Raw genomic sequence first — 24,486 nt, forward strand, 5'->3', positions numbered from 1 at the left:
AAGCTGCTAACCCAAGTGAGAAATTATGGCTGCTGCGCTTCTGGCAATGCTGCCGTTCTTAATGCAGACCGAGACCAACACCAGATCTCGCCGTTTCATTCTCTGCAGGTCTTCCTTCGATCCGTAACGTTGAGCTCATCCCAAACCGTCTCGCTGTTTTTTCCCCACACAAGACATTTTGAGATGCCTTGAACCTAAATTTAGGTTAATCTTAGCTGAAAGAATCCCAGACGTGAATCTTAGGCAAAGTTTCATGCCTGCTTTTGTCAGACTTGGGGCTCAAAAAGAGAAACCACAAAAAAAAAAAAAAGTACTTTTCCCCTAGAGACCAGAAAACAAACAGAGGGGGAAAATCGGAGCAGCTGGCTGAAAAAATGAGGAGTTGTGATGCCAAGATGCCAAGTGCAATAATGTTCGCAATAATACAGGAGGGAAAATGTTCATAAATTTGGCCTTGTTAGGTCACTGCAACCCCAAAATATCTCCTGATGTGCCTGGATTAAAATTAAACATCTGTAAGACACTGTGGCAAGGAGTGCATTTATTTAGACTAGTGTTCACTGGGACAGCTGTTGGATTTTATTTCTAAATTTGCAGGACTTCAGGGTTGTTTTTCTGCTGACTGTCCCTGAATAGGAGGTTTGTTGACAACACCGCTCTCTGGTGGAAATTGCCAACCAGTCGAATTGTACAACGGAAGAAAAAGGGAAATATTTACAGAAATCTGAAATGCTTTTACAAAAAACGTAGATGCTCTACAGCATAGTGCTCTCTAGTGAAGAAAAATCTTATGTGATGTTGGATTTTAGGAAACTACATTTGAAAGGCTCATGTTACTAACTATGCACACCCTTTGACTCAGACTGAGAGACTCTGCAGCTGTTTTCTCTGCTTTCTGAAATGTTTTTGCCGTTTCAAGATAATACTGCTTCTCTGCAACCAAATCCTGTTGACTCAGCTGCCAGTGCATCACTCAACCCCACCTGGTGCATCTTGATTTAAACCAAAAATGTTAAGAGAAGTTGCCAATATTTCATTATTTGGATCCCAGAATGCTGTAAAAAAAATAAAACCTGAGCAGTTATAAGCTGTTATTTTCTGTTTGCCTTTGATGTATTATTTTGCAAATTAAAAAAAAAAGACAGGTGAGACATAAATTTTGCCAGCAGAGGGCAGCACAAACAAGAGTAAGAGAATACAAAAATTAAATAAATGGATTAGACTAAATGAAATTAAACTAGGGATTTTTGAGAAAAACATTACGCATATAACATTAATTACACAACTCAGGTGGAGACTATACACATATGGAAACAAATTATACAAATTAACAATTCAATTTAATTAACAATCAATTTATTTGTAAAAAAAAAAAGTTTGTAAATCGTGCATTATTTTCCTTTCACTGCACTAATATGTGTTGTGAATATTCTAAAGTGTGGTGTTGTATTTTGATGATATCAATGTTTAAGAAATCGCAGCGTATTTCATATTGAGTTGGCTGGGGTGATATACAACCTCCAATAGGTGGATGCACAATACCAACTATGGTTACTTCACCTTTTTCTCATTTTATCACAATATATCTACACTCTACATCAGGGGTCTCAAACTCCAGTCCCCGAGGGCCGCTGTCCTGCAGTTTTTAGATGTGCCACAGGTACAAAACGCTGGAATGAAATGGCTTAATTACCTCCTTCTTGTGTAGATCAGTTCTCCAGAGTCTTGCTAATGACCTAATTATTCTATTCAGGTGGTGCAGCAGAGGCACATCTAAAAGTTGCAGGACTGCGGCCCTTGAGGACTGGAGTTTGACACCCCTGTTCTACATTGTATCTTATTTTATGATAAACCAACACATTATAGTCCATAAGGTGATTGCAAAATGCTTTTCAAGTAACCTGAAACATGTGGCATCCTTTTGTATTAAAGAGCGAGTATTATGTCAAACTTGAGTCCCCAGCTGAGTTTCTGCCTCAGAGAATTCCCACTCAGCTCCTCCAGACTAGCAGCAGCAGTAATTAGCAAACACTTTGCGCCTGCATACAAACTACTTCTCAGTCCCCTGCTCCTAAGAACTGTTGTAAACAGCATAGTGGAGGAACATTGTAGTGGTGAAGGGAGAGCTTCTTAAAGAGACAGATCCCTAATTTCAAGGCTTCAAATTGCAAATTCAAATTTCTTTTAAGTTATGTTTGATGTATACAGCATTTTAATAACAACTGATGGTAACTTGATTGCATTATAAAAAGTCTCTATGTGCCTGAAAAATGCATATTACCGCCACAGAAATAAATATTACCACTATATTTACAGTTGAAGTCTTCTTGGATATGTCTCCATGAACCATACACGCCTAAATGTTGACATTTTTGTACATTTCCCTCTGTTGAATAACCCAAGCTCAGTCAAATTGGATAGAAAGTATCTGTGAACATCAATTTCAAATTGAAATTGAACATCATTTTCAATTTGATGTTCAATTTCATCAAATTGAAACATTTAAATCCACAATTTAAATCCAGGATTAAATCGTGGATTTAGGTCTGGACGTTGTTGGGTTCTAATTGGTGAACATGTTTTGACCAGCCCATTGTGTCTCTGGCTGTATGTTTAGGGAAGATGGACCTCCACCCATTTTCTGCAGCCTCTAAGAGGTTCTCTGACTGCTTCCCTTTAAGTGGGCGGCCATGCTTTGGTAGGTTAGTTTATAGTATCATTTGTAAAATGACACTTTGGTCAAGTAAAATTTGGTGCTTAGCACACCAGTCTCATTCTCATCTTTCCACTCACGTTTGCAATTCTGCTTTGCTGACCGCAAACTTCTGTGAACCAAGTAATTCTCTGCAGAAGAGATGCTTTAAGTCAAAATAGCTAATCAGATTAATCTGCATTATGTAATATTAATGGGCTAAACTTTTTAGATTAATCACATACCCAATAGTTGCAACATGACTGTGAAAAGGTGTAAAAGTTGTGAATATGTTTGCAAATGTAACCTGATTGTATTTCTCTTTTGTTATAATTACACAAAATGTCTGTTTTTTGGTTATTTGTATTGTTCCTTACCTGACTGAAACACCTCTAAAAACTCTGCCATTGTTTTAACCGTGTTACTTTAAGATTGGAAGCCCCTCCTTTTCATTTCTTCTTCTGTGGTTTTGTCTTTAAATTGTTTGCACCCCTTAAACCTTCCCCTTTTGTCATGTTGTCCTGCGGGAGAGGTGTGTACTGTTTATTGTTCATCTAAATACATCCAGTTTATTTATAGATCTATGAAGTTCATTTTTGTTATCACCGTTGTAATAAATGGATCCATTCTGTAATGTAAATATTTAAGTGAACCCATGATCGTAAAATAGCAGGAACTAACTTTAGTTTTATGTACTTTTGTTTTGTGTAGGACTTGGAGCGGGCAGCCTATAACATTGTTATCTTCTTAAATTTTGTTGTTCTTGTGACAATGATTTATCTAAACAATCTTCTGTTTGTTGTTATTGTCAGAATAAATCGATAAACCATCTATAATCCATTTTACAAACAAACCGTGTCACGGCCTGATCATTCAATAAAACCAGCACAACTCAGAAAGGACCCGGTTACACAAGCAGCTTTTAGTTAATTCAGCTTCTGTTGGCTTCAGTCAAATGGAAGAAGTTTTAATTTTCTAAAGATGCATTTATTCAGTTTCTAAACATTATGGATTTAATTTCTAAAGCAGCAAATTACACATACACCCCTTAAGGGCTTTCATCATCATCATAAGTTCTTCACCACATCACTTGAAGGAAAAACACACTGTAAGTGTTTCTGATGCTGCTCCTGGAAACCCAAAGCTGCAGCATTAAAAACTGATGACAGGAATCGACACAGCGGGGGAACATCTTTCAGCCCGTCTCGCCTGTTGGTGTTGGATTTCCTCATAACAGCAGAAATTGGCACATTGTACTGTATTGTACTTGTTTTTTTTATTGCGTTGTCTTTTCCGGCCTCATTCCCACCCCCGCATATTCCTCCCGTCAGTCCAAGCTGTTGCTGATGCTCCCTGGGTCCAAATGAGGTCCACATTTCTCCCCTTCTGAGACGCCGGTGCTGTGCGGACAGACGAGGCTCGCCTTAAAAAAATGAGGCTCAGCAGGACTGGAGATCCGTCGCTGACAGCCTCATCTGAAGCAACCTGCTGGAAGTGGAGATTCGTTTGGTCTGAAGTTGGCACTGTCTGAACTGAGGGAGGCCCCGGGGCCCGCAGCGATGTTGTGCCTCAACAGTGCCTTGTTGAGTAGTAATCTGCCACAGCTCTTTGCAGAAGAATGTAATTCAGGATGGAATTAGGGATTTTCTTGCCAAAGAGGCGATGTTTCTGATCAGTAGGACTCAGGTGTGTTTTGACATCAGCAGGTTTTAAAGTTAGAGTTTAAAGTTGATTTAGAGTTTAAAGGATTTTGGTCTTTTTGCTTTATTTAAAGACCACCAGGCTCAGAAACAGCTCCTACCTGCAGTTGTCAGACTACTGAACTCCAGCTGCAATCACCTCACTTTATTACTTTTTTATTTATTTATATTCTCTGTCTGATACTGACCCTTTGCACATGACGTCACTCTTCAGAACTCTTCCTGCTCCGCCATGATGGACGTCAAAACAACCAACCTGATAGAGTCAGTCAGAAAACAGAACTCTGTAACCTCTGTAAAAATACGGTGCTGCGCGGTCGTCTGATGAAAAGTACAAGAATGCAAACCAAACTTGTCATTTTATTTTATAACTTTTAGTGAGGAAAGATGCAAAGACCAAGGAATAGCAGCCGTCAATCATAATGACTGGCAGCCCTCGTTGTAATGGTGGATTTGCAACAAACAATTTTTACAAGGTAAGAAAATGTTTAATAATGTTAAAACTAAAACCAATAAAACACAAAAGAACTGAACCTCACTGGCTTTCTTCTGCAAAAAGGAACAACAAAACGTTAAAAGCAGCTCTGAAGAACAAAACAAATATTATAAAAAATGTTTTTGTTTTTCATTCGGGAGTCAGTCAGGGAGGTTGACATGATCTACTTTAAAGCTGAGGTTTAAGTCTTTCCTCCTTGATAAAGCTTGAAGTTAGGGGTGACTGGTGTGAGTCATGCCTTTAGAAAAGCTGCTATAGGCGTAGCTGCTGCAGGGCCGGATGCACTGAGCGCCTTTTCATCACGTCTCCCTTTTAGGACCTAACCCTAAGTTATTTTATAACTTTTAGTGAGGAAAGATGCAAAGACCAAGGAATAGCAGCCGTCAATCATAATGACTGGCAGCCCTCGTTGTAATGGTGGATTTGCAACAAACAATTTTTACAAGGTAAGAAAATTATCGCTCATATGCTTTATTAGTAAGTAAGTATAACTAAAAAGATGTCAAACATTGCATTATGGAGAATGTCTAACGTTAGTAACCATGGAGACAATGACACCGTCATGTAGCCTAGCATATATGGAAAAAACTGGTTAGCATCTGGTCTTTTGTAGGTTTTTAATGCTGCTCCGGTTAAAGGGGAAACGCTGTTCATGACATATTGATATCATGCGGTGTGAATTCAGGTAAAGTCGGTAATTTTATAAACACTTCGCGGTGGAGGAAGTATGGGTCGGTTTCTAAGCAAAGTATTCCCAACTGTTGTAAATACCGCCGTCTATGAGCCCCAACCAGGTGTGGTACGTTCACAGACAAATGAGCTCGACTCGAACAAGTAGAGGCCATGAATAAACTTGTAAACTTGTTGGAAAACAATTTCAGTCGCTCTGTTCAATACTCCTGTCTCTCACTTCCGAGCTTGAATGATTAAGTTACGACCCTTCTTTGTTCATCTCAGGTCCAATAGCTTGACTTCAGAACAGACCAACTCACGTTCATAGTATTTACTCTAATGAGAGAGAAAAGCAAGTGCTATGCATTAAATAAAATGCAACAAATAACTAGAGTAAAGTCTCCCAATGGACAGTTGACAGCAGCTAACAGTTGTAAAAGAAAGCAGCTAAAATGCGCAACATTATGATAACAGTAAAAAAAAGGAGAAATCTATCCAAACCATGACAAAATTACACATGAAACACTGTAGATGATTACAATTGTCTAAAATATATGTTTAAATGTAATACTTGATGCACAGTTACAGACAGGAGCTGTCAGTTACTGGTTGCTATGGTAACCACTAACCGTCAAAAGCAGCATAGCAGAACTTACATAGCAATAAATGTCAGGAAGAAAATAACTTTTTGACTAAACAAAATTCATTTGAAGAATAACAAAACCAATTTTTACAAACTTCACATCTATAATATTGTTAAAATAAAACCCTGTTGCATATAAGATAAGATAAGATAAGAGATAAGATAAGATTTATTTGTCATTGTCATCAACAGATTACAACGAGATTGAGATTTGCTCGACTCGAGTCGATATCCATACTTTATATTTATTTTCTTTTTATATTTCGATATTCTATTTAGTTTTCATATTTGTTTGCTAGTCAAAAAAGTCAGAAGGATTTGTCTGTCTTTGCTTTTCATATTCAGTTAATTTAATTAGTTTTACAATTCCTGTAAAACTTCCTGTACTTGAATATTTAACGTGTTTTTAAACTGCTGAGTTGCAGTTTTTGTTATATTTGTTGGATCTTATGTCCTAATTTCTTGCTTCTTTGTTAGTTCACAGTCTATTTGAGAATCTGTATGTTCTTAAGTTTGTATCTTTATTACTGTTTACTTCTGTTAGGGCAGCATTACGCATTGTGGATGGTTTTCTGCATTAGGAACTGAATGACTCGTAAAGTCATCAGTCAAAATAGCAAAGTATTCTCGACAAAAAAAATCCTTGACTGAAATCCACTAAAACATATCTGGAAATACTTTAAATGTTTGTCTAGTGCGCTTCAGAGTATCTGAAGAGACGAATGGGAGGAAATACTCCAACACAGGTGTGCCAAGGTTGTAGAGACATAACAAGAAGACCTCAGACTCTGATTACTGCTATTGTTGCTTCAACAAATTGTTAAGCAAAAAAATTATAACCCAGCATCACGGGAACGTATCCTATAATCATTTAGATAATTATTTGGAGTAAAAAGACAATGAAAGTAGACAGTGTTGATGCACTGTCCACTGAAACATTTGCATCAAGGTAAAAGCCTTTAATCTGTAATCCGAGGCGCGTGTTTAGATATTCTCTACAGGCGTGGTATGAGCAGGACTCAGATCTAAACATTGTCTACTTTTTAAATGCCGACGGGGCTGATTTTGTGTCACAGTTTAGTAATTGGTCCAAATTAGGACCAACAATTATCTACAATTACTTTAGTGGGAGGACAAGCTCGCACATCAGCGTTGGTTATTTGTGTTTGAAGGTGGCCACTGGGTCAGTGAAGGAAAGGAGCCAATGACTCATCACCCCTGGATGAGACAGAGCGTGGGTTTCTGTGGGTTTTTCTTCCTGATTTGTTTTTATAAACGAGAACTTCCAGAAAGGGGAAGATGGGGAATGTCAAAACTGAGATGACGCGAAAACCACTCACTGTATAAAACAAGGTTTTGTCTGGAAATAAGAGGCAGATATGAGGCGGGCTAAGCTAAGAGATGGAAGGACAAGATGGATGCAAAATGCTGAAATAGCAGTAAAAGTAAACACAGAAGATCTCTGCAAGGAGAAATAATAAAATTCTAGAAGAAAAGACAAAATCCCAGGAAGTCAAAGGAGAAGAAAAAAACAGAATTTAAGAAAAGTAGAAAATCACAAAGATGGAAAATAATGAGCTCAAAAATGGTAGGGTGAGGGAATAAGCAAGGAAAGAAGTATCAAAGTGGAGCGTTTTAATAAATTAAAGGAAAAATCATATAAGGAGAAAACACTGAAAAATAAGAGAAAACATTTGAAGGGAAGAAGGACAAAACAGGAGCGTATAAGAATAACAAAGAAATTATAATGTAGGACAGCTAGTTACATTTACTGTATTGTAGTAACTTTTTTTGGGGGGGGAGTACTTTAAAGAGTAAATCTACTGCATTGTACTTTTTCCATTTAATGGAGTAATATTTTCACAAAGTATGGCTGCTTTTATTTTTTATATTTTTTTTTTGGGCTTCTCTACTCTATGTGAGTAATTTTACTAAAAGATAAACAAATGCAGATGCATTTAATTAAAAAAATGCATCAGCCTTACTTGTTTGTACTCAAGCATCATTATTTAAATCTTATTTTAAATTTGATTATCCTTTTGTGTTAAAGTACAGTAACATCATAGATTGTAATGGAAACTACAGTAAGTAGTGATTTTATTGTTATTTTTTATTTATGTATTTGCATTACCTCCTTTATTTTAAAAAACTAGAATTCGCACATAACTATATTTCTGTCTGAGGTTACATGATGCGATAAATTAATCAATACCTGAGTACCATTTAAAAAACAGTTTTTATTCTCACTTGAGTAATTTCTTGGATCAATACTTAGTTGTGTAAAATATGCTTAAGTAGTGCAATGAGTACAATATAAGCAGACATGGGAAAACAAAAAAAGAAAAAAACAGCTGAAGGAAATGGGTACAGTTGGGGTAAAAACTGAAATAATAATGGAAGGAGGACAAAAGAAAGGAAAGATTGAGATAAAAAAAAGAAGCAGAAAAAACAATACTCAGACTGAAAGAGAAACAACAGGCCGTACATAAAACATGGGAAAAGAGACAACAAAAGACAAATAAAAGGAAGAACAATGAAACAGAAAGCAACAGATGCTCGATGGATCTGCTACCGAAACACTTGCTGATAGAAGACTTAAATAAGATTTAGCACAAGATGTTCTGCGTTGAATTACAAAACATTTCTTTTTGCTTCAGTGCCAGTAAAAGTTCAGTGAATTGAGTTTGAAGCTGAGTGAGAGGCGAGTTAGTTAGAAGCAGCTGTGAGTTTGACTCGTTACGCCCCCGCGTCTGCAGAGTCTCCATCATGCTGACAGCCATGTTTCTGCTCGCTTCGCCGCTCAGACCCACAGACACCAGCAGGGCTCAGCGTCTCCTCTCGGTCTCCATCACCTGCACGCTCCTTCCTCCCCCCAACTCCTCAGACGCCGTTCAATCAGGCCCACCTCCAGGGAGCGAGACAGGACGTTCATCCAGAGATTACTCCCACAGAAGAGCAGTACACGCTGCTGTAGAGACGTCCGACAAGAGCTTTTATTCAGGGATCATCTTCAAGCTTTCACAACTCATTTCATCTAGATTTGTTTGCTTAATTCTAATTTAAAGGGATTTTTCTCCAAGTTTAAATAAACAGGAAGAAGTTAACAGAAATGCATCAAAACAGACAGATATGCCAAATAAAACAACTAAAATGTAATTGCGTTTTAAGCAAAAAACAAAAAGCTCCACACTAGCTGCATTTCCATTAACCATAAAATTACACAAAATGATGATGATGATGATCAATGTTTTTCTCATTTCACACATTTCACCAACAAAACATAAGAAAAGTGGAACTTTCCTATTTTGTAGTATTGTATTTTTAAGTGTAAATACAATATCTTATTACCAAATATTCTTACAGAAATGCATGCAAATAAACTAGTAGTTTGATGACTCTGAGTCTGATAAAGGAGTATGATGAAAGTTTATCTTATGTAGTCATACCCGTTTTCTGTCCTACATTTTACATCAAATCAAATTTTATTTGTATAGCACATTTCAGCAACAAGGAATTTCAAAGTGTTTTACATCATAAAAACATAGAAATACAAAGTCAGAACACACAGTCAACAACTGAAGTATTACATTTTGTCGTTGTTACACATCTGATTGTTGATTAATGTTTCACAGGCAACTCTAAACAGGTGTGTTTTTAGTCCAGGTTTAAAGGAACTTAGTGTTTTGGCTGTTTTGTAGTTTTCTGGAAGTTTGTTCATGAATAATCTTCCAATTTTTCATATCCCTTCTAAATCAAAAAATAGTTCCTGAACCAAATGTAAATAATACATACTCACCCCTACATGTACATAAACACATAAACACACACACGCCAAAACGCCTACACACAAATGCCCAAGCCATCCAAAGTACTTTAATTCCCGGCAATATTTATCACCTCTTTTCATCCCTGGACCTTTTAACAACAAACATTTTGAGACTTTTTTTTTTTTTAAAAACCTCATGCTTGGACTTTGCTTAAACTCCTTGCTGAGTTTATTCCAAATCTTCATACCACTGACTGAGATGCACAGTTTTTTCATGGTTGTTTGAACACTTAAAGTTCTGACGTTGAGGTCATATCCCCCCCACTCTATCGGTAAACAATTTTTAAATATTTTTAGTTAATAGTTTGTTACAAGCATTATACAGGTCTGGGAGTTTGACTATTAATAAATTGTTGGTATGGCAATAAAAATCAACCTTGTGAACTATTCGGATGGCTCTTTACTGCAATGTTCACAATGGCTGAAGTGAAGTTTTATAGGTGTTGCTCCAAACTTCCACACAGATTTCCACAAATTGGAATTATGAAAATAAATTTGCTTAATGGAAACACAATTGAAACACTTCTTTCGCATCATATGAGTTACATGATCAACAGCTGGATGTTACTACTGACAAAAACCACAAAGACAACAACAGGAAGTAGCAGGAGGATGATGGTTTATTTTTGTTTTCCTTTGGACAATGTGACTTTGAGAAAAGTCTCAAAATGTGCAGCTGGTTCCACGAGACCTCTAACAAACTTTGTGTATCATTCAAATGTCTTGAATCCGAAGCGGTTTTGTAAAATCGCCAATGACAATTTTCCCAAAATGCCGCAAATGTAGCCGCTCCCAAATATAAGGGGCTTGTTGCTCTTCTTCTCTGATGGCAGAAATTTGCAACTGTTTATATCTGTCGCTGCACATTTATTCACATGTGATTTTAATGTCATTTCTTATTAAATGGAAACACTGCAATTGCAAAATTATATTTTTTCAACAGTAGCAGAATATAAACAAAGATTTGCGCACGTTTGTAATGAAAACTCAACTACTGACAAATATTGAAAATTATGTGATAACCCACTTTGCTGACACAGTGTGATGTATGGAGGGGCTGTCACATTATTTCTCCTTAGCATTGACAAAACCATGTTTTTCTTTGTCTTTTTGGAAATACGTTCAACCTTGTGGTTGATACAAACCAATTAGTATCCGTTGCATTTCCTAAAACCAAAACAACACATCTTCAGTTTGAGTTTTAGTCCTGACATTTGTCACGATGTTCAGCAGAATTAGTCATGGCATTCCTAGAAGAAACACAGTCACATTAGCAGGAAAAGCACTGCTGAGCTCTGACACAATGTTCTTTCTGTCAGGACATGGTGACAGTTTCTGCAAATAAACAAAAAAAAAATGCAGTTTTATAGACGTTACCTACTGCGGCTCTGGCTTTATCATAGGTTAGTTTCCGAATATAAAATGTAGAAATATGCTTTATTGTTTCACAGGGGGGAAGTTCAGATCTCACAGCAGTAAGTTAAGGTTTGCAGTAAGGACAAATTTATAACCTAAGAAAAATTATACTGTGCAGTTATTACAAAAAATAGCATTCTCTAGTTAAAAATAATGTCAGCTGAAGAGGAAATGTAAAAAATTTGTATAAAGAAAACAATAGACTATTAACTAGAAATGAGAAAGCTGAGCCAACATGGATGTTTTTTTTGTTTTCAGGTCATGTTGATGCAATGTGCATTTAGGTTTTCATATTTGAACAGCTAAAACTTGAAGTGTGAATGTTTTCTGATAAAAGTGCAGTTCTTAAATTTAGATTTGACTAAAATAATTTTTAAATGATTTTTCTGTTACGTTATTTTTGTTACATAGCAATCATCTTATGCAGTACGAGGAAGGTAAATGTAAGCAGGTTCCACATCTCTATTACCAAAAGATGCATGGCCTGCTCTTTAGGAGGAATAGAAAGTTAAGAATGATTAAGTATTTTCCACATAAATACACACACTCTGGGCTTCTGGCGTTACTTTCATAGATGTACCATCTATTTTAGGGTTAAAGGAGTTTGGGTGCGATGGTGAGAATTGAATAATAGTAAGTCTATTCAGTTTTTGAACAAACTGAGCTATGGTGGTTCTAATTATTTATATACTGCATTAATATAATGAATTTACAGATGCTCAGTAATAAGAAGCTTGCAGATCATTCAAAAGATTACTCCAAATAAAAGCATTAATTTTGTTTCTTCCAGAATGGACACTTTGTATGGATGTTTCTGCTGCACTTCTCCTCTTGTGCCTGTTTTCCGCCTCACTCACTGCAGTAGCCATGCAGAAGTATGTGAGTTTATCTATGGAAAGCAACAAAAAAGGGGAAAAAAAAAAATCACCAACCTAATTATTTGATTTCGAGTTTAGTAAAACTCTCAAAACTAAATATTCTCCTAAAGTCAGATGCTCTGCCTGTCTCACACAAACATTCACAAAATATTCCACAGAGACGAATTCCCAATCGATCTTTCCCATGAACACATCCCTTAGACTCCCACTACCTCCACCCTTCAGTCCTGAGTTCTGATCTTTTGCTCCCTCTGGACCCAAGTGAAGGATTGCAACTATTTTCTGCAAAAAGAAAAAAAAAATAACCCTCAAACATAACAACAGCAAATTAGTCATCACAGGCTGCCATAACATCTTGATTTGTGTCATAGCGTGGGAGCTGCGATGCGCTCTCAGCAGCACCCTTTGAGGAATCAACTCCATCAAAAAAAAAGAAAAAACGAATAAGGGACTGCGGGTTTTTGGAAGCGTCCCGCATCGCTCCCCGAGAAATGATTTATGAGGCCAAATCATTCACAGCGCTCACTTCCTGTCAGTGAAATCTCCAGACGTCCTCCCGTGTTTTATACTGTCACGTCCCATCAAGATGGCTGCTTGTGGAATTTAGTGCATGGCTGCGCTCGCCTTGTCCGCACATGTGTTTCTCTGCAGGAAGCACCGTACCATTTGACTGTCCTCATAATCTTTTAGCAACTTTTTTTTAATACACTTCTTTTACGCATAGACTCACTTTGTGTTTTCTTTACACATCTTAATCATCTTTTTGGCAGTGGCTTAAGCATTGGTACTGACAGATATACTGTGTCGTGCAAGACTCTCAGGCTCCTAAATTTCTCAAACGCCTGGCTTTAAAGTCGGCGTCATCTGTTGGCCTCGCGACTTCCTTCTGGACGCTGCTGTGATATTTAACGGGCCTCTGCTCAGGCACTTGAAGATGCTGAAACACTTGTGTAACAGCAGACACAACGGGGTGTCAGGTATAATTGTTTTGGGGTGTTTTTAATGACCAAATGATCTTCTTTGTCTTATTTTGCGGCACATGAACTGTCCACATCCAAGTAGCGACATGCACGGATGAAATTTATTGATTTGCCACAGGGCATGAGTGCCTAATTGGCTGTTTTGGAACTGACCCGACTCGTGATGGCCCCTTCAGCTGCCAGCTCTCCTCCCAAAATGGCTGCCCTGACCACAAGCCTTCAGTTGGCCCAGCACATTTCAAAGAGCTCAGCTGTAAATCCTTTTTCTTCTCCTTTCTCCCTCGTTGCTCTTTTAACGTCTTCATTACTCAAGCTGTTTTGTCAGCACACCATTGGGTGTAACAGAATACCATACTGACCGACATTTAGGTCATTTCCTCCTCTTAAGACCAGATATTGCTTTGCCGCAAAGGTAGCTGTATAGCCAGATTGGAGCCCTTCGTTGCCAGATTGGGGACCCGGCTAATCTAATTAGAGAGTGAGGGAAAGAGGCCCCAGGGGCCCGCAGGACTGGGACTGTGGTGGAGCCAGGACTGGTTCCCCCAATTTGAAAAACTATGCGCCGCAAAATACAATGTGGTAATGTCTGCGGGCCTAATTCTTCCGGAGGGGAGAGAGCTGGACTCTGGGCTGCAGACAGCCACATCCCTCGCTTCAGAGGGAGAAAGAAAAGAAAAGAGAGGGCAGAGAAGAAAGAGTCCAAGGATGATTTATGTCCTGCTGCGCGGACGCAGAAATAAATCCAGCGACCTAGAGCAGAGAGGGAAGGAGGCCATAAAGCACAGGATCGGTTCAGAACTGGTTCCCTTTTTCAGAAACCCCAAATGAGCTAAATTGTTCCCAAACGTCCAAACCAATCGCTTTGTTTTATGTCTCCAAGGCCTTTTATAAAAGTATTCCCATCCTTAAGAGCGGGTGTTTTAGTCTCCAGGGTTAACTCTGGTTTGATGGAGCTAATAATTAGTCTTCAGTCGTGAACACAGTGATAGCTGCGTGGGAGGCCTCTTTTTAAAAAAAATGCACCTCTAATTTGAGCCATAGAAGTTATTGAGGTTGTTGCTCTTTTCCTCGCCTCCAGCTCTCAGTGGTGGATGGAGGGGGGGGCATGGTGTCATGTTTTCTCACGCACAAACACACATGTGTGCACCTCCAGGTGGCCGAGAGCTGCGCGTATATTTCACACCCACTCTGCTACGATCAATTTCACTTCTTTGCATGCGTCTAGTTAAGTGTGCAACTTTTACAAGGTAGAGCGGGATCAGTTTCCCAGCTTCTTTCCGTCACCATTAAATGGTCCTGATCGTGACCAGTAAAATGAACGTTACTCTCATCCGTGACCTCACGAGAATCTGCTGAGGCGGACGAGCTGTGGTAAAACACTCAGAGAGCAGCAGCACCGTGCAAGCTCTTTTTAACATACAAAGCAACAAATAAATTCATAACCATACTGTAGTTAGTAACAGTATCTATAATCTCTACATTCAGAGACAGATTGTAAAAAGATTAACTCTAGAGTAGATTAAAAACAAAAAACAGCTGAACTAAAGGAAAAACCTAAAACCTGGATGCTTTAGAAACAGCAATATCTCAAATCTATTTAGACCATGAAAATCATTTGAAGCTTTTTCTCTAAGTTATATTTTTTTATGAATATATTTATCACTCCTATTATGTAAAATGACATTTTGTCCTTTCTTTGTAAGTAAACCATTAGCTATTTTAGCTGAGCCTAATTCTAATAAACCAGTCGATGTAACTGGTTATCAAATTCTAACGCTTATCAATCAAATTTGTTGATTAAGATCAATTCTCAAACTTAAATGAAGTCGGTATTTTCAGTCACAAAGAAGAAGAGTAAATTTTCTTTCAATTTTATGTAATTTTTATTAGAAAGACAAACGCCAAGTTGGTGTGCTGCCAGCTCTACTTCTGCTTTTCAAAGATGTATGGTTGTATAATTGCACATCTGTTCATAGCCATTTTCATGTGCAAGGGTTAGCGTTGAGTTAGGATGCGTGGCCAGGAGCAGCTCATTAGGTTTTAAAGTGACGAGAGGAAGCCATACAGCCAATGAGCTAAAGGAAGAATGTAATTGACCAATCATCAAGTACTTCCTCTCTGACATCAGAAACTTTCCCTGTTTCTCAGAGTATTTAATTAGCTTTCGTTGCACATTGAAGCTATTTGAACACATTTCACAGAATAAAAGTTGATTTAAAATGTAACTAACCCCTTTGTAAAAGCATCACACCACTCATAACAAATTTATACAATTTTCACCAAAGTGGGCGGGGCCAAGAGACAATAAGAGGCGTGGCCAAGTGTGGGGTGAATAGAGGAGTGATGGATGAGGGAAAGCAACTCTTGCCAACTCTGTCACTACATTTAGCAACTTTTCAGACCCCTCTAGCAATGGTTTATCAATAAAGCAGCTAGTGAGCAATCTAGCAAAGTATTTTTATTTAATAATCTATTCAGACAATTATTCAGGTAAGTCTCCTTATCAGTAAGTTTACAAAGTATTGACAAAATATAATTTTTTCAAAGTTAAATGGTTAAAATAAATGACATGCATGCTGCTTCTCATTTATTATTGGGAGTTTATTTTGTCTCAGCAAAAAAACCAAAAACAAAATCAGCTGCATAGTTGAATTAAAGAAAAGAGGAGCAATATTTTGAATATTAAATGTTAAGGTGCACATGTTGGTTCACATTGCATTCCCTAAATGTTATTTAATCTGAGGACAAGCTGCTGGTTTTTTTTCTTGTAAGACAATTTCCAAAAAAAAATAAAAAATAGAGCCACCTGGTAAAACCTCCCACAACTACAACCTTTCACCCCAATAATATGGTGCACTGTGAAACAAGGATGTCTGCTCTTGATACAATTTAAATGTCTCTGGAAACATAGTTTTTAAAACTTCCACTAAATTTGAATGGGAGCCATAAATATTGATAGTGTACTACATTAACTGTGTACTTTACCTCTCATAAATCCCATGTGAAGCTATAAAGTGAAACAAACAGCCTTTTCTGTCTTCCTGTGAATTCTGTTTGGTTTTATATGTACAATTAATCTTTCGAGAAAAATTTTCAACTTTGTTTCCACAAAGTGAGGAGCATACAGAGGAAGTTGATGAAGGTTTTAGTTTATTAAAACAGAGCTGACGTACCTCAGAGGATGTAAACTGTGAAAAAGCCATACAATAACAACAGGGATCATCAGTTCTCAGAATAATATCAAACATGTCGCATCTGACTACTTCTGTTCACATGACTGGACAAAAAGATCTGATCTTTCAGCTACAAGACAATTAACATTTTTGTTTAGTGTGTAGGAAACACAGCCACAGATTAGCTGCATGCCTAATTTGAAATATGAAAACATCTTATGTTAGAGAAAGTTGCAACTTAAACTTATGCTTAATTTATATTTACTTTTACCTCAGCAGCTAATTATTTGCAGCACTTGGAAGCTTTTACTTCTGTCAGAATCCTAAATAAAGAAATAAAAATCTACCAAGGAATATAAACAATTTATTAGATTTATTATTCATCTCAATGTCAGCAGCTATAGGTTTGTTGTAATGTACATTTTAAGCTAGTTTTAGCTGTAGATGTAAGTATTGAGATGTTACAAAATCAGGCTTGTTTTTCATTTGGAATATTAATAAGATTTTCACTTTAAGATAATTCGGCCATTTTTTTCCAGTGGTGAGAACTGGTAACAAAACGGTTACGGTCATCCTAATGCTAACCATAAACATTAGTTCAGTTAGCACACTATACCAACTCTGTGTTAAGTGGAAGCTGATGATAAAGCTTTAAACAAGCATTAATTCAACCATGTTCAATTATGTGTCAATGATTACCAAGTAAATTAGCACCTTTCAGAAAAAAAGCTGAAATACAAAGATGGGATGCTATTGCTATTGCAAAGCAGACAATTCAGGAGCTCCATAAATGTTTCTTGCTGTAAAACTTGACTGTAAAACTTGGGAGCGCAGAAGACAGTGGATGTTAATTTATGTGGTAGTGCTAAGATGGTTTCCATTGTGTGAACTAATACATATATGGGGTGTCTGAACTGCTAAAATAGCGAGTGATGAGTGTGTTTAGAGGGTGAATCAAGTATTTACAGATTTAATTAGTGGTTCTATAATACTCGGAGTTCACTCGGTGCTACATAAAACCCGAGGAAAATCATTTTTAATACAGAAAGGCTCTGTTACGGTCTGCAAAATCATGGAAGACTGCTCATCTAGCAGTTTTCCAGCAACTAGTCAGTGACATCATCCACAAAGAGATTAAGCACAAAAGGTCAATGTTAAAATAGCTGGTTGTTCATGAAGTTAATCAGTTATATTAAAGTTTTTCCCCAATAAATGCTATTTATTAGCTACTGTATATATAAAACTAATACTAAGCCAGTATTTGTTTGCTGTAATGCTAACTGTAAGTTGGTACTAACTTATTCTCACATTTTGTGAGAATAAGCTCATAAATGTCCTTTTTAAACAGCATAAAATCTTTTATCTATTAAAAAGATCTTTTTAATAGATAAGAGACAAGTGCCTCAACAAAATAACTCAAAATATCAAGGTTTTTTTTTCTTTTTAGGTCTTAGATGGAAATGTCTTGGAAATACATGAATAAATTTTACAAACTTTCTGATCCTATTGTTGTTAGCATACAAAAGTATTTAAATTTACAGAACCCACACACAGCAATTCACACTTCAAAAGGTCGACACATCGATATTGAACTCACAACTCTCCCATTACATCACAACCACTCTGCCAAAATTTATAACCTTTCAGCAAAATACAAAATGTTTTATGTAATTCTGAAACTGCTTTTATGCAAAAATAAAAGTTGCATTATGAAAGCTCAAAAGAATCTGAATGTCATGAAGCATTTTAAGATTTTTGTCACGCAATTCATGAAGTAGAACTTACATTTGATATAGATTTACTGCACAAACAGTAAAGTCTCCTCAGTTCATTCTGATGCTTCTTCAATTTTTAAAATGGATTTTAGTTGATAATCCTCTGTGGTTAATCCTGTTGCTGGTACTCATTTTCCTACTACTCGTTTCTCTTCAACTTCAACTCTTCAACTTTCCTTGAATACAGTACCTAACATTTTCAGGATTGTGGTTTTGTTTGAAACACAGAATTTTGGGTTTTTTATTATCTGTAACTACAAGAAAGAAAATATTAGTAAAAAGCTTTTTCACGGCATTCTAATTTTTTAGCTATACCTTTGATTGCAAAAACTTATTGCATTAGTACATTGTTCCTGTGCAGTTATTGTTTCCTCTGAAACCAGATTATGCATGGAAAGAGCTGCACACTCCTTTTTAAACAGCAACAAATCTGAAACAATTTCAACAAACTGTGACTGACGTGATGAATGGACTCGTGACATAATGTGACAAACATGTTTTTTTTCCAGTTTCCACTGTTATAACCCAGACAGATCCATCCATTAATGCAGTAATTGAGCCCTGAGTATGCAGTCCTCTGGACAATGATGCATTTTCCATTAACAGAGAAAATTTCCATTATTTCTACAAAGGAAAAACCTTGGAAAAACATATTGTTTTTTGATGCAGTTTCATATTCAACATCCATTCTTCCTCTCTGGCTTTCTCACATGCTGTAAATCCAAAACAAAGCTCTCCATCTCGCCTTTGCTCCTTTGCTCTGACGTTGACTAATTGTGCTTTCTGCAGATTAAAGCCACCAGATGCCCGGGAGAAACTGGCCAAAACCCCGTAAACTCACAGCTCTTTTTCTAGCGCTACCCTTTCTTGTGGAGAGCAACAGGAATGCCAGCCATCTTCCCATCAGCACGAGACGCCGCAACATGTTCTCTTTAAAGAGGGTGTTTACAGTGAACCGTTCCGCTGATGTGGGATAGATTTATTGCTTATTTACTCTCAGGCTTGGCCCGGCTTTTTGTTGCTCCCTTTTCTGATCACTTTCAATGCCTCACGCCAGACCACGAAGTGATGGCGGCATGTAAACACAACCAATGAGAGCTAGAATGCAGGAATGTGTGTTGGTGCTTGTGTTGGTGTGAGAACAGGGCATGCAATCTGTGCAAATATACCCATGCCTGCAAATGTGTTTGTGTATTTATGCAGAGGATCTGTACATACATTTATGCATCAGCACCACTAACTTTTTTTTAGCATTCCACACAGTTTGTGTGTGTGTATATTTTGCCTCCCACTCAGAATTGTGTAATTAGTCGGTTACAATCAGCGCCTTATAGAGGATCAATCAGGTGGAAGATAAACATCTGCTTGTATGACACACTTCATTAAGAGGGAAAATGGTGCTGTGTGATCACAGAACATCGTTAAGGTATTTACAAAACTGCGGCACTTTTTAACACGACTAATCCTCATCAAGTGAGACAATTCATCTACCCTCTGGTATACAAATCTTACACGGTATTCTAAATCCTCCCTGTTTTGGGTTTATTCCTGTAGTCGGGACATTTTCTGACATGAGGCACAATAACTATATTTGAAATGCATAAAACATGAGCAAACCGACTGCTAAGCATAAGCAATACTTGGGGTTGAAGCAGGAAGTTGAAGTGTAAACTCTGATGGATGTTTACAACAGACATATTTTAACCATTGTTTCTTTTGTCAAATATGTGGACAACAATGAGGTTTGTCTAATTCACAAACCTAACTTCTTTTGTTTTAGTTTGTTAGTTCAAGTGCTTGTCAAATCCCAGAGGAACCAAAAAGCTAAACAACCTGCAACATCGTTGCAAAGTAAATTTGTTTGACATTAAAAAAAAAAAAATCTGTTAACTGTCATGAGATGCATCCCTTCCTCCCACTTTTGCTCGTCAACACATTGTTTTATAGGGTTAGAAGTTATGAAGTCAAAGAAAAAATACGCTCCCATATTGCCTTTTAAGACATTTAACACTGTTAAATGTTAAAAAATGTTTTTAAAAAATCCCGCCAGCTTTCCTTGCTCTTGTAAATCTCATATTTACGACTTTGAAAAATTAGTGTGATTTAAATGTGGCCCAGTGTTCACAACACTTAATCTTATATGATGATATGCAGATGCTTTACTCACCTCATGATGCCATAGACACGAAACTGAAAGTGAGAAGAATCCAATTCATCTAATAATTAAAACTTAATTTTTAGATGATGAACCAAAAAAAAATTAAACAGAAACAAAAAACTAGACAGTGCCGTGATGCACTATTTGTGCTCACTTGGAATTTTACACCATTGATCTCAGTATACATGATCTATTCATCTTCGAAGTTTTTTAAAAGTAATGAAATCTTGTGAAGTCAATATTGTGTTTTTTTTCTTGTCTCTCTACATCCCTAATTAATGTACATGCAGTGAATCCCCAGTTATGTGACCACAACCTCCAATTAAACCAACATCTGAAATCTTTGAATCCTTGATATTCCCTGTAGAAACATGCATGATTTCCTATTTTAACAGTTCAGACACCAAGTATACCATAAAATGCATCTTTACATGCAGTGGAAACTATCTTGTTTTTACCACATGTTTGGACTGACTGCTTTGCAAACACCAGTCAGTAGTAGGTCAGATACTGTGGAATATTTTCTGTGGAATATTTTAGATACGCTGTACAAAAAAAATAATCTGCAAATACACAAATTTCCCATAAAAAATTTGGTGTTGCGTTGCATAAAAAATGCAATTAAGTGAATCCACCACAAATAGTCAGGAGGAGTCCACTGTCTTTGATTTACAACTCATCTGTCCACAAATTTCTGTCATTTTGAGGTCACAGCTACCCCATACCAAATAATTTTTAAAGGGATAAATTTTTTTCCATAAGAAAAAAAGTCTATACAAAAAGTTTTTAGCAACAACATTGACATTAACAACGTCCTAAGTGAGTATTAACATCATCATTCCACTTATTCTCTATAGGACTTAGACAAACTTTGGTTTTCTGTTGTTTTAAAAGTTTCAGTCGTTGCTCTGACCATAAATATGCTCAAGTTTAGGCAAGTAGCTATTTTTTGTAGCCATTTCCTGAATTTTTAGACTCCACCTATATGTCTCACTTGAATTGGGTGTTCTCAGGTTTTTCCCACTTTTAAGACTGACTGAGAGAAATGAGCCTTCAAATTGGTCATCCTGAGGTTACCTCACTGCAATAAAAGATTAATTTATTTGAAGGTGTAACAGCCCTATTTAACAAATAAGCAGGAAGGGCACTAAATTCCTAATAAGGTTGTATTCCTAATGAAGCTGCTCATTAAAATGTCTTACATTTAATTATAAATTGATTTATGTACTTTATTGCTTACAGTCAACCTGAAAGTAAATGCTAATTTGTTAAAAGTAGTGTTATATTCCCATTCCACTCACCCAAAAGTTGTTGTACTTTATGTGTTTAATTGTAACTCTACACCCACTTTCTTTATACTACAGATTTCAGCTTTCAGCAGATGGTCAGTAAAAATAAACACACAGCAGAGGGATTTCAGTACACTCAGATGTTGTTTGTACACTTGGCAAATCACTTCAAACCATGCGTCAAAAACGTCAAAAAAAAAAAGAAGAAATGTTCAACCCCAAGTTCATTCACCCACAAATCATGTATTAATACAACACATCACGTAATCTCTCCGTAGCTGCAGCACAGGAACTGATGTCTAGATGTGAACCAGTGATTATTTGTGATCCAAGTGCTGGAAATCCTGCAATAATCCATTAATGAGACTGTTGTACTGAGAGACTACATCCTTTTTGTTTCCTACTGGAAGACAAAATGCTATGAAGCAGCCGTCCGACTCCAAATGTTTGCCTCTGTTTTCTATTCTTCCTCATATTGTCTTTCCTAAACATGTTGGTCTCTCCTACATATCTTCATTTCCAATCATTTCTCACAAAAGGAAACATTTCATGTCTGGAAAATACAGCAGTATATTATTTGCGAGTTGCAATAGTTGCAAATCTGCACTAGTTACCAATGTAAAACCTTTTCCTCTAATATTTAATGACATAAAAACGTAGCCCATTTTAATGCAGTGCATAATTGTAATTCACAAGCCAAGTTTATTCACAACAGCACAAGTAAGAATGGTTTACAGGACAAACAAAGAACCTAGAGCTTAATCGATTTCTCGAAAGACTCGAGTACCTAGATTATTAAAATTCCTAGAGGAAAATTTACCTTCCTCGAACCTTCGTTAATTTAATTTTAGCGCACCGTGTTCCGGCCAGAACATTATTTGCGCTACGTGGCGCTCTGACTAACTCCTCTGAGTTGTTGACAAATGCTAAGTGTTAGCGGCATAACGTCCAATTTTCAAGTTCGGCCCGTGGGGATTTTATTGATTGATGATAATGCCCGAGTTTTCATCGTTTTTGGGGGACCAATAAGGATCCTTAAAATGACTGGCGCGATGCCTGGAGTACGGCAGCCTTTCTTCTCCGGGAGCTGCTGATTGAAAATGAATGGTGGGAGCATCAAATAAAAGCATAAAAACATGTTCATATAAAAGGAAAATAAAACATGTAGTTTTGTACAATATGTGAAGGTGGTCTACCGAAGGTCATAAAAAACATAACATTTTTTGCACAAAATAATTTTTAGAAAATTATATTTTACTCTGTTCAGTTATGACTATGTTGAGTTATTTTCAGAATGAACCTTTTTGGGGCATCTTGTCACTTTAAATCCAAATAAGCTGCTGCTGGCCACGCCCCCCACTCAACATTTACTGTGAAAAAGGCTGCGTTGCTAGGCAATGAGGCTTGGCTCCTTTGGTTGCTAGGTAACAGCGTAGTGCCAGTTGAAAGTAAACAATCAGGAGGTTTTTGAAATGGATCATTTTCAGACATCAGAAACATTAAAGTACTGCCCAAAAACGGCTGGGTGGATTTTTTTAAGCACTTCTGTTATTTTCAGAAGCAGTTGAGACCCAAATAGAAGTAAAAAAAATTATTATGTCCCCTTTTAGCAAATAAATATATAAGATAAGGCAAGCATTAATGTTTTCAGTCCTGATTAAAAAGATTGAGGAGTTTCTGTTCTCCTAAGGTTACAGATTCAATAGCTGAAGAACGGAAACTAAAAGCTGTTTAGGTTTTATTTTGGGAACAAAGAGCGATGAGGTTTCTAATGACCTGAGGGATCCACATGGTTCATACCTGACCAGTAACTCTGAAAGGTGTTAAGCTAAATAAAGCTTTGTAGACCATGAATGAGATTTGAAATTATATCCTTGGACAAATAGCAGTGATTAAAGAGCTGGTGTAATATTAATGTTCCTGGTGTTGGTTAGGATTCTGGTAGCTGCCTGATTGATTTCAACACATTAGTCTAACTTTTTAAAAATAATAAGCTAGTTTTCCTAAATGCTTGTTTTTGGACTGAAAACCCCATTATTCTGTTAAAAGATGTAGAAGTTTGTAGAGAAATAAAGGGGAAACAATCAGCTGAAAGTGCTTTATTTTAACACAATAAAAACTGTTTTAGTTTGGAAGAATTCATGTGGAAAAGTCAATATTTTCAGCTCATACACAGTATTTCTAGTAAATCCAAATACTTTAACTCTAAAGTTAAATATAGTAAGCAATTTCTACGAATTCAACTTGCAGGTTTTTTGTCTTCATCTCTTCTCTACGGAGTCACGTCTCTTTGAGATCAGGACTCAGGGAGTACTTCAATTTATTTACAGCTTTTTCTTTTAGTTAGTTAATGTCAGGTTGTTGCATAATCTACAGTTTATTTCCTTTGGAATAAAAGTAAATCCTTTTTTGTAAATCAATGATCAGTCTAAGTTTTACTAAACTTTAAAAATCTCATCAAGAACCATGGAGATGTATAAAAAAGTAAAGAAGTGATGCTTTATGCAACTCTGAGGTTTGATTTGTCTGCAGATACTTTAAAAAGTGTTGTAGTAGTTTCCCCAAGTTCATCAGTAGCCTAACATACTATCTAATGTCAGTTTGATGGATTTTGATTGTCTGCTTGGAAAGAACGGCTTAATTTGATCTTGTGTTGTGAAACACATGTTGTTTCTGCAGCATGTGGACCTCTAACTCCAGCAGGAAGACCTTCCTCCTCCACCGCCTCCTCCTTTTGTTTTAATGAAACCCCAGGGAGGTTCTGGAAAGCCCTGGAACTCAGCACAGT

Source organism: Xiphophorus couchianus, chromosome 3 (assembly GCF_001444195.1).
Source record: "Xiphophorus couchianus chromosome 3, X_couchianus-1.0, whole genome shotgun sequence".
Taxonomy (NCBI): domain Eukaryota; kingdom Metazoa; phylum Chordata; class Actinopteri; order Cyprinodontiformes; family Poeciliidae; genus Xiphophorus; species Xiphophorus couchianus.